Source organism: Myotis lucifugus, unplaced genomic scaffold (genome assembly GCF_000147115.1).
Source record: "Myotis lucifugus unplaced genomic scaffold, Myoluc2.0 scaffold_41, whole genome shotgun sequence".
NCBI classification, from domain to species: Eukaryota; Metazoa; Chordata; class Mammalia; order Chiroptera; family Vespertilionidae; genus Myotis; species Myotis lucifugus.
The window spans coordinates 4,945,081-4,957,355 of record NW_005871089.1 but is presented as its reverse complement, the minus strand read 5'-3'; the positions used below and the strand labels follow the sequence as shown (position 1 = coordinate 4,957,355).

The window sequence follows — 12,275 nt, the reverse complement described above, 5'->3', positions numbered from 1 at the left end:
GGGCAATGTGTCCCTTTGGATTATCTTATCTGGAAAATAAGTGGCTCTGATAATACCTACCCATAGTAGAGCTATGAAGAATAAAAATAGGATAATATATGAAAGCACTTAGCACAGTGCCCAGTAAACTCCAAGCATCTAATAAAAATTTAGTAGATGTTCTATCTGAACACACACATACTCACATATTCATTCATTTATTCATTCAAAAATTGTACTGGGCTAGACAAGGCAATGTTCTAGGTGCTGGGGTCGTAGTGAACAAATCAACCAAGACTCCCATCCTTGTAGAATTTACATTCTAGTTGGGAGTTACTGGTATACTTAAACAATAAGCATTAAAATAAGAAAATTGTGCAATGTGTTAGAAGGCCATTAATACCTTGGGAGAGAGCCTGGCATGTTCGAGAACAGCAGAGGCCAATGTGGCTGGAGTGGAGAGGGGGGAGAGCGGGAGGAGATGATGGTAGATGTGAAGATGGGGCCAGTTCGTGTAGGGCCCTGTAGGCCATTGATGGGACGCCACTGGAGAGTTCTAGCAGAGGAATGGGAGAGTCTGAATACACAAATGGCCAATGGCCAGACCATGTATAAAAGTAGAACTCTGACCCCAAACTGCAGCAACTTGCCCAGGAAACAAGCCTCTCATACAATAACCAGCCCAGGAAGCTGCCTGTTGGAGTCAGACAGCTATCTCTGGTGACAATCCAGAAAGCTAAACTGTGACTTTTGTAACAATCATTCCCAACTGGTCAGGATTTGATTCAGAACTGACAGTTTCCCTAACCTTTGTCCCTGTTTCCAACTTAGAACCAGCCAGAAAAAGCCAAACATGCCCCCTAACCAATCACAAAGCTTGCCCTGCTTCTAATGAGCCCAGCGACAGCTTCTCCAGGTCACCAGCCTTCTTTTTTCCACTGTAAAGCTTTCCCACTTCTCTGCCTCCTCGGAGTCTCTGCCAACATAAAGTGACAAGGCTGCCTCCCTTGCTGGAGCCAGCTCTGAATAAATAGCCTTTGCTTTTCTCATTTGGCTGGTCTTTATTTCCACAAATGACAGGAACTGCCTAAAAGCTGCTCTATTGAGAATAGACTGTATGTAAAAGCACGGAGACTCATTAAGAGGCCATTGCAATAATTCAGATAAGAGGTGAGAGTGGCAGACCAGGGTGGTACCAGGGCCAGTGATTAGAAGCGGTTGGATTCTAGTTACACATATTTTAACTTTTCTATTTTTATTATAGATTCACAGGCAGTTGCAAATAAATGCACAGATAAGTCCCGTGTACCCCTCCCCCAGCCATGTTCCTTCAGCATCTCATATACCACAACACGGTATCAAAACAAAGACACTGACATTGGCACACTCCACAGAGTTTATTCAGATTTCAACAGTTATGTGTGCACTCGTGTGAGAGTGTGTGTGTGTGTGTGTGTGTGTGTGTGTGTCCCTACGGAAGCCTGTCACATGGGTAGCCTGGAGTAACCAGCAAAACAATCAAGAGGTTGTGTACCATTATCATGAGATTCCTCCTGTCACCCCTTTACAGCCACACCTTCCCCTCCTATTCCTAACCCCTGACAACCACTCATCTGTACTCTTCTTCCATAAATGAAATAATGCGGGATGTATCCTTTTAAGGCTGGCTTTTCCATTCGGCATAATTCCCTGGAAAGTAGTCCAAGCTGTGGCTCATACCAATAGTTCATTCCTTTTAATTGCTGAGTAGTGTTCTATGGTATGGATGGACCACAGTTTGTTTAACCATTCGCTCTTGGAAGATATCTGGGTAGTTTTCAGGCTTGGGCTATTGCAAATAAAGCTAGTGTGAACATTTGTATACTTGTTCCTCCATGAAAATAAGTCTTTTTAAAATATATAACAGCTTTATTGAGATATAATTCACACACCATAAAATTTACCCATTTAAAATGTATAGTTCAAAGATTTGAAGTATATTCACAGAGTTGTGCAACTATCATCACAATCAGTTTTAGGACATTTCATTAACCCTCCCCCCGCCCCCCCAAAAAAACCCCCTATCTATTAGTAATTACTCCTTATATCCTTCCAATGACACTCCTCCTATTCCTACTCACTATTTCACTTTTTTTCTCTATAGTTTTCCATATTCATATAAAGGGAATCACAATATGCAGTCCTCTGTGACTGGCTTTTCTCATTTAGCATAATGTTTTCAAGGTTCATCCATGTTGTAGTTATATTAATATTTCATTCTTCTAATTGCTAAATAAAATTCTATTATATGCATATACCACATTTTGTTTATCCATTCATCAGTTGATGATTATTTGGGTTTTTTTCTACTTTTTTGGCTATTGTAAGTAATACTGTTATCAACATTTATGTATTAGTTTTTGTGTTTATATATATTTTCAATTCTCTTAAATATATATCTAGGGGAATTCTCGGTCATATGGTAACTCTATGTTTAACCTTTGAGAAACTGTCAAGCAGTTTTCAAATGCAGCAGCAACATTTTACATTTTACCAGCAATGTATGAGGATTTCAATTTCTCTGCATCCTTACCAACATTTGTTAGTTCCTTTTTTATTATAGTAATACTGAATTGTGAGTGTCAAGTGCTATCTGATTATGGTTTTGATTGGTGAAGGGGTTCAGAACATGCCTCTCCAAGTTGGGCTATTTGGCACATGAATTATTTTGAACTGAAGGCAAGCAAGACCCTGCAGGCTCAGAAGAAACTTATCTCTCCCTTAAGGAATTTAAAATGGGGGCCTTGCCCATAATAAGAGTTATCACCAGAAATACTTTTTAATGATCTATCTATAATGCATGGAAAACATCTAATTATTGAACGTCTGCTCTTCCTATTGTCCTGCATATGACCTTCCTTCCCTCTGAAGCCTTGGGCTCCTGACCTCACTCCTTAGCTCAGGAAGTCATATATACCTCATTTACCTTTCTGTCTTGAACCTCTCGTGTACATTCTGGATACTACTCCCTTATCAGACATATAATTTGCAAATATTTTCCTCACTTTGTGGGTTGTCTTTTGACTTTCTTTTTTTTTTTTTTTAATTCTCACCCGAGGATATTTTTTCCATTGATTTCTAGAGAGAGTGGAAAGGAGGAAAGAGGAAGGGAAAGAGAGATAGAGAGAAACATCGATTGGCTGCCTCCCACACACATCCCTACCTGGGCTGGGGAACCTATAACCAAGGGACATGCCCTTGACCAGGAATTGAACCCATGACCCTTTGGTCTGCAGGTGGATGCTCTAACTACTGAGTTAAACAAGCCAGGGCTTCACTTCCTTGATAGTATCTTCTTTTTTCTTTTTTAAATAATTCTTTATTGTTAAAAGTTTTACATATGTCTCCTTTTTCTTCCATTGAACACTCCCTGAACACTTTTATCCCCCACCACATGCCCCCACCCCCTATTGTCTGTGTCCATTGGTCATACTCATATGCATGGATACAGTCCTTTGGTTGATCTCTTATCCCCACCCCCACTACCCTTCCCTGTCTTCCCTTTGAGGATTGACAGTCTGTTCTATGCTTCTGTGTTCCTGGATCTATTTTTGTTCATCAGTTTATATTGTTCATTATATTCCACAAATGAATGAGATCATATCATATTTATCTTTCTTCAACTGGCTTATTTTTCTTAGGATAATGCTCTCTGGGTCCATCCATGCTGCTGCAAATGGTAAGAATTCCTTCTTTTTTACAGCAGCATAGTATTCCATTGTGTAGATGTACCACAGTTTTTTAATCCACTCGTCTGCTGATGGGCACTTAGGCTGTTTCCAAATCTTTGCTATTGTAAATTGTACTGCCATGAACATAGAGGTGCATATATTCTTTCTGATTGGTGTTTCTGATTTCTTGGGATATATTTCTAGAAGTGGGATTACTTGGTCAAATGGGAGTTCCATTTTTAATTTTTTGAGGAACCTCCATACTGTCTTCCATAGTGGCTGTACCAGTCTGCATTCCCTCCAGCAGTGAAGGAGGGTTCCTTTTTCTCCACATCCTCTCCAGCACTTGTCTTTGTTGATTTGTTGATGATAGCCATTCTGACAGGTGTGAGATGGTATCTCATTGTCATTTTGATTTGCATCTCTCAGATGATTAGTGACTTTGAGCATGTTTTCATATGTCTCTTGGCCTTCTGTATGACCTCTTTCAAAAAGTGTCTATTTAGGTCCTTTGCCCATTTTTTGAATGGATTGTTTATCTTCCTTTTGTTAAGTTGTATGAATTCCCTATACATTTTGGAGATTAAACCCTTATCGGATTAACATTGGCAAATATGTTCTCCCATGCAGGGCTTTTTTGTTGTTTTGTTGATGGTTTCTTTTGCTGTGCAAAAGCTTTTTATTTTGATGTTGTCCCATTTGTTTATTTTCTCCTTAGTTTCCATTGTCCTAGGACAGTGATGGCGAACCTTTTGAGTTCAGCGTGTCAGCATTTTGAAAAACCCTAACTTAACTCTGGTGCTGTGTCACATATAGAAATTTTTTGATATTTGCAACCATAGTAAAACAAAGACTTATATTTTTGATATTTATTTTATATATTTAAATGCCATTTAACAAAGAAAAATCAACCAAAAAAATGAGTTCGCGTGTCACCTCTGACACGTGTGTCATAGGTTCGCCATCACTGTCCTAGGAGCTGTATTGGTAAAGATATTGTTACAACATATGTCTGATTTTTTGCTGCCTATGGATCCTTCTAAGATTTTTATGGTTTCCCATCTTTCGTTTAAGTCTTTTATCCATTTTGAGTTTATTTTTGTGTATGGTGTAAGTTGGTAATTTAGTTTCATTTTTTGCATGTATCTGTCCAATTTTCCCAACACCATTTATTGAAGAGACTGTCTTGACTCTATTGTATGTGCTTGCCTCCTTTGTCAAATATTAATTGAGCATAATGGCTTGGGTTATTTCTGGGCTCCCTGTTAGGTATTTAGGTGCTAACCACTGTCAGGCACTGTCTTTGGCGATCCACCACTCCTCTGCTGTGTCTGTGTCCACAGGCCTTTGTTGCAAGCAGGTGGAACCAATCTGCCTACTTTGCCTGTCTGCCAGCTGTCAATCTTAACCACTCAAGCTTCTGTTTCTGTCAGGGCTTTAGGTGGGTGGGGTTGGTGATGTTTCGCTATCCGGGGATCAAATGACCCAGAACTACTCCTCCACAAGTGGCCCAAATATAGCTCTGGCCTTGGTTGGTCAGAGATCCTTGTATGGAGACCAGTGGGGTTGGCTGGAAACCTGGAGTTTTTATCAGTCTGATTCCCAGAATAGTGGGGTGGACTGGCCCCTCTTCCAACCCAGCCACTGAGGGCTCTTTGGGTCTGTTCAGAGCTTTTGTTTCCTTTGTATAGCTCAGAATGCAGGGAGGGTGTTGCAGGCTGTATTCCCTGCCTTGAGGCCCCTGGGAGGGGCTAGCTCTTCTGGGAAGAAATGGTTGCTTAGGTTTGGAGGGTTAGGAAGAGTCTTGGTCACATATCACTGCCCTACCTCCCTCCCCAGCCTCTCCTCAGGATACACAAATCTGTGCCTCTCCCTGCACCAGAGCCTTGGGTGAGTTTTTGCAGCTGAAAAGTCCTATATTCTGGGTTTAGAGAATAAAAGCAAAGACAAAATGAAAGGAAAACAACCATGAAATTGCGGGTTTTTTCCCGCCCCCACCCCCACGGGCACCATGCCACTCAGGCCGTTTTTCAGGCCATCTTTTGCCCCCCATGGCTGTGGTCCCAGGTCTAGATTTCCTGGGCACCAGCAGCCCTGTGGGTTTTCACAATTTGGTGTTATGCCTGTCACCAAGGGACATGACTTTGGTGCAATGCAGCCTCCACCTTACCTTCTCGGCCTGGGGCGGGGGGGTAGGGGGGCATCCCTCTGCAGTCCTGATCCCCATTCCTAACATTCTCCAGGAGTCCTCTGCCCTTCCTTATTGAAAATTGTCTCCTCAGCTGTGTCTAATTTGTTAATTTCAAGTGGATGTTCTCCGATTTAGTTGCTTTTCCAGCCTGGTCCCAGGAGGATGTGCACAACACATCTGCCTATCTGGCTGCCATTTTTTCTTCTCTTGATAGTATCTTTTGAAGCACAAATGTAAAAAAGTATGCCCAGCTGGTGTGGCAGGTGAGATACCATAATCACGAAGATGGCTTTCCCAAGGTGAGGCTTATCCATTATGTTCCAGATGGGCTGACCCTGCAATTTCCCCAAATGTGGGAACTCGATTGCATAATTTATAGTAGTGGGGGACTGTGTTTGCGCTCTCCCTTAGTAGATTTCAGGCTTTGGTGAGCAACAGAACCATCAGGAGCACACATTAAAAGTGCCAAAATAAGTCTTTACTAGTATTTCTCTGGGATAATTGCAGTTGTGGGGCCCTTGGTGAGTCCATTGTTTTGTTTTGAAAGGAACTGGTTATATTTTGAAGATAGAACCAAGGATGTGGGTGTGGGAGGAGTTGGAAATGGCTTGAAATGAACCGATGTTACAGAAGACTGGAGAAAAACCAAGCAATGCTTAGAGAAATGGAGTTACACTTTTTTACGCTGGTGGGCTCAGAGAAAAATGTCTCTCAAATTCTGAGCAAAACAATGGAGGAAGCTTGTCCTTTTTATATCTTTCTAGCCCTTTGTCTCCAAAATAAGGGTTTCTCTGTCTCCTTTGCAAGTTCTTAAAGAGCCCCATGTGCTGGGGCCTTGAGACCACAACTAAAGGCCTGGCACAAGCACTGATAACTCCGTCTGGGGATGGTTTATGGCCTCTCTAAAATGGGAGTAAACAGGTCTTGCAGGACCAGACAATTAAAGGGGCAGTGGCTAGACTATAGGCTAATAAGAATGTGCATTATGTTAATGGCACAGATTCAGATTGCTAGCCCCCCCCAAAATGTCTCATTTTCCCCATCACTGATACACTCAGAACAGAGCTGGAATGGAGTAGGGACTCAGTGAATGTCAGCTAAACAAGTGACAGCAAACACAACCCAAACTATGGGGCAATGAAAATACCCAAGAGACACTATTTACTGCACACATTGCCTCAGAGGCAGTAGGCGTCACTCAGAAGGCACTTGATGTACAGAAACCCCTTTGAGTTCCACTTCCTCTTAGGATGTAGAAAGCCACAAGAGAATGTCACTCCCAATCTAACAAGAAAAAGCCAGACAATCTACAAAAGTATGAATTTTAAACCCATCAGAGAGCTGAGGATGTCATAGGTAACCAGGAGAACTGACTCCCAAAGAGTGACAGGCTCTCTGAGGAAAGCTGGGACAGACGGTTTTGCCCTGAGAGAGCATGTGGGAGGTGTGAGGGAGTTTGTCCCGCCCCCACCATTTCCTAAGAGGAAGATTGGAGGGGGAGCAGGAGGAACAGAAGAGGGGAGAGGCCCTTTCACACACTTGGTGGCACGTACATATAAAAGGCGATTGGAGGATAGACACACAACTCATCTACTTCGAGAGGAGGTTCTTTCAAATAAAGCCATTAGGGGTGATAAGAAGCAGAAATTAAGAGCCACTGCTTCTGGGGAAAGGATAAAAGTCAACTCCTGTGGGAGGGGCTCTCCTGTTCAAGTCCCACCAGACTTGAACACTGCCTAGGCCCACCCTTCGAGTCCCAGGTGCTGAGCAAGCAGAACTGAGAACAGTAACAGCAGCTACTCTAGGGAGAGAGCAAGAGCACATAGAGGGGCCCCTCCGGGGAGGCAGGCAAGGGCCTTTGAAAGCTATTGGTGGAACAGCAACAGTGAGAAAAACCCTCTGGAACCCCACCCAGGCTGTCTAGGAGAAGCCTAAGCTTAAAGACCTACGTAGGTTAATAGTAAAAGAATGACAAAAAGACATGCCATGCCAAAACTAATCCAAAGAAAGCTGAAGTATCTGTATTAACATGTGGCAAAGTAGACTTTGGAATACAGAATATTCCAGGAATAAAGAAGGACAATGCATAATGATAAAGTGGTCAAGTTCATCAAGAAGAAAAGCAACCTCAATGTGTATGTATTGGGAACATACCCTCAGGATACATACAGTTACAACTGATAGAACTGGAAGGAGAAATAGACAAAACACACTTTTCTCTCAATACTTGACAGAATGAGTGAGTAGACTGAAAAGCAGTCTAGATATGGATAGCTCGAATAACAGTATTAACCAACTTAACCTAATTGACACTTAGAGATCACTCCACCCAACTGAAGCAAAATATACATTCTTTTCAAGGCATATGGAACAGCACCAAGATCGTGTTCTGAGCCATAAGACAAATCTCAAAAAAGTTTAAAATAATTAAAATCATACAAATATGTTCTCTCATCATAATGAAATTAAACTATAATTTGGTAACTGAAAGGTATCTGGGAAATCCCCATATATTTGGAAATTAAGCAACACATTTAAAAATAACTCATGATTGAAAGAAGAAACCATGAGAATAATTAGAAATATTTTTAATTAAATGAAAGTGAAAACACAACATATCAAAATTTTTAGGGCACAATTTTTTAAAAATATATTTTATTGATTTTTCACAGAGAGGAAGGGAGAGGGACAGAGAGCTAGAAACATCGATGAGAGAGAAACATCGACCAGCTGCCTCCTGCACACTCCCCACTGAGGATGTGCCAGCAACCAAGGTACATGCCCTTGACCGGAATCGAACCTGGGACCCTTCAGTCCGCAGGCCGATGCTCTATCCACTGAGCCAAACCGGTTAGGGCATTTAGGGCACAATTTAAAGTAGCACTTAGAGAGATATTATAGTATTACATGTTTATATTAGAAAATATAGGAGAAGATCTTTGTGATCTAATTTAGGTAGAGATTTCTTAGAGAAGACAAACAGTACAATTCATACAAAAGAAAACATAATTACATTGGCTTTCACCAAAATTAAAAAGAAAATTAAAATACGAACCATAGATTGGGAGAAAATATTTGCAAAACACATAACTGATAAAGGACTTGAATCCAGAATAGATAAGGAACTCTTCCAATTCAGTAATAAGACAGACAGGCCAATTGAAAATGGGCAAAGGATTTAAACAGAAACATCCTCGGGGATGAGATATGGTGGAAAATATCTACATGAACAAATGCTTAACATTATTAGTAACTAGGGAAGTGAAAATTAAAACCACAATGAAACACCACTACATACCTACTAGAATAGCTTTAAAAAAAAGAAAGATAATACAAAGTGATAATAGCCACTTTGTGGAGCAATAGCCACTTCGGAAGACAGTCAGGCAGTTTCTTGTACAGTTACACATACCCACATGTGACTCACCAACCTGATCCCTAGGTATGTAACCAAGAAAAATAAAACACATATCCATTCAAAGACCTGTAGGAGAATGTTTACAGCAGTTTTTTTTCATAATGGCTCCAAACTGAAAACGACCCAAATATTTCTTTTCTGGTATATGAAAAATTAAGTTGTGGGCCACACAATGTAATACTACTTAGCAATAAAAAGGCAAGCTATTGATATACACAACAACATGGATGAATTTCATAAGAAAAACATTATGTTAAGTGAAAGAATACAGATACAAAAAGGCCATTTATATGAGATTCTGGAGAAGGCAAAACTAGGGACAGCAGATTAGTGGTTGCCAGGGGCTAGGGGTGGGGACAATAAATTGCCTATAAAGAGGCATGAGAGAACTTCTCAGGGTAATGAAAATATTTTACATCTTGATTGTGTTGCTTTTTTTTTTTTACAACTACACATAGTTGCCAAAACTCATCAAACTATATACCTAAAATGGGTGAATCTCACTATATGCAAATTATTCCTTAAAATACTTGAATTATCCTGTCTAATAATAGAGAAACATGGTAATTAACCGTAACCTCGCTACCCTTCCCATTGGCTAATCAGCAGGATATGCAAATTAACTGCCAACAAAGATGGCGGCCGGCAGCCACGCAGCTGAAGCGAGCAGGAGGCTTGCTTGCTCCAGTGATGGAGGAAGCCAAGGTTCCCCGCCTGCCTCAGCCCAGCTCTGAGCTCCGGATGCAACAATGTTGCAATTATAGAAGCTAAACAAACTCCAGAAACCTACTTTCAGCTGGCAGCGGGCTCAGAGCTTAGAGTGCCAGTGATGGTAACAGAGTTTCAATTATAGAAGCTACACAAACTCAGATACCTGCTTTCAGCCAGCCGCGGCCTCAGAGCTGGAGCCGGCTCTCAGCTCCAGTGACAGCTATAGAAGGTAAATAAATCCCAGAAAAAAAAAAAAAGAGGCTGGGAGCTTCAGTCACCCGCCAGCCTGAAAACGGCCCTCAGCCCCTCACCCAGACTGGCCAGGCACCCCAGTGGGGACCCCCACCCTGAAGGGGGTGTGGCCAGCTGCAAACAGCCATCAGCCCGTCATCCAGGCTGGCCAGGCACCCCAGTGGGGACCCCCACCCTGAAGGGAGTGTGGCCAGCTGCAAACAGCCATCATCCCCTCATCCAGGCTGGCCAGGCACCCCAGTGGGGACCCCACCCTGAAGGGGGTGTGACCAGCTGCCAACAGCCATCAGCCCATCATCCAGGCTGGCCAGGCACCCCAGTGGGGACCCGCACCCTGAAGGGGGTGTGACCAGCTGCAAACAGCCATCAGTCCATCATCCAGGCTGGCCAGGCACACCAGTGGGGACCCCCACCCTGAAGGGGGTGTGACCAGCTGCAAACAGCCATCAGCCCCTCACCCAGTCTGGCCAGGCACCCAAGCGGGACCCCCACCCTGATCCTGGACACCCTTCAGAGCAAACCAGCCGGCCCCCTCCCATGCACCAGGCCTCAATCCTATATAGTAAAAGGGTAATATGCAAACTGACCCTAACAGCAGAAAGACTGGGAATGACTGGTCACTATGACACACACTGACCACCAGGGGGCAGATGCTCAATGCAGGAGCTGCCCTCTGGTGGTCAGTGCGCTCTCACAGGGGAGAGCTCTGCTCAGCCACAAGCCAGGCTGATGGCTGCCAGTACAGCAGTGGTGGTGGGAGCCTCTCCTGCCTCCTCAGCAGCACTAAGGATGTCTGACTGCAGCTTAGGTCTGCTCCCCGCTGGCAAGTGGACATCCCCCGAGGGCTGCCGGGCTGCCAGAGGGATGTCTGATTGCCATCTTAGGCCTGATCCCCCGGGGAGCAGGCCTAAGCCAGCAAGTGGTCACCCCCGAGGGTTCCCAGACTGCAAAAGGGCACAGGCCGGGCTGAGGGACCCCCTACCCCCGAGTGCACAAATTTTTGTGCATCGGGCCTCTAGTCCTATATAATAAAAGGCTAATATGCAAATTGTCCCCTTGACTGGAGTTTGACCGGGAGTTCGACCGGGAGTTCCACTGGGGGGGGGGGGGGGGCTGGCCGGCCAACCTCCTTTGTCCCCTCCCCCCTGCCTGGCCCAATTGGCAGCGATTTGGGGCTGGCCAGCCAGCCCTCACCAGTGCACGAATTCGTGCACCGGGCCTCTAATATTTTAAAAAATGAAAGAGACAATAGCTGTGAGTCAGAAATGAGATGGCCTTTGATGTCACATATTCTGGACATAGAGTCCTGCACCCTGTGGTGGCCTCCAGGTGCAGTGACAGTCTGTTTCCTGGCTGAGATGCTCCTAGGCTGCTGGGACCCCAAATGGAGGCCCCATCTCTTGTCTGACGTAGGTGCTCTGCCAGCTGGATCAAGTCCCTTGGGCCCAGGATTCAGTTGCCGAGGTGACCACAGGCAGGCACTGTTCCAAAGTTTTGAGCATATGCACATTAATACAGCAAAAGAGGGAATTCCATCAGGACTTGATTATTTAGTCAGATATTACCAAGCCCAGTAGGGAGACGCAGAGAATGTAACCTACTTAAAAACAAAGAAACAAACTAAGAACTTCTCAAAAAGAAAAATAAATGACAAATTATCAACTCAACAGGGTATCCCAGCTGAAATTTGAGCTGTTGTCTTTTGTGTTTTTGCAAGCTTTGCACTCTCACTCCAAAGTACTGCCAGCCTTTCATCTGGAGTTTTTGTTTCCATGGCCAAGAGTAAAATTGGCCTATGGTTATCATCAGGAAGGAGGTTGGGGTAGGATGGCTATCTTTGTCAGATTGGGTATTGGAATGATGTTGGCTTCAAATTCACTCAGAAGGATGAAATCAATTCATCATTTCCCCCTTATGCTCTGGAAGAATTAAAAAAACAACAATGTAGAAGTGACCTGTTCCTCCAGTTGGAAGGAACTCACACTCAAATTCTACACCTGGTGTCTTTTTTAGA

The 12,275-nt window shown here is 43.5% G+C and overlaps 1 non-coding gene across 1 annotated transcript; it reads left to right on the top strand.

Moving 5' to 3' along the window:
- Window positions 1–6,128: 6,128 nt before the first annotated feature.
- Window positions 6,129–6,290, top strand: LOC111825827. The gene has a single exon (XR_002829027.1). It is a non-coding gene; the product is annotated as a U1 spliceosomal RNA (small nuclear RNA).
- The last annotated feature ends 5,985 nt before the right edge of the window (window positions 6,291–12,275 follow it).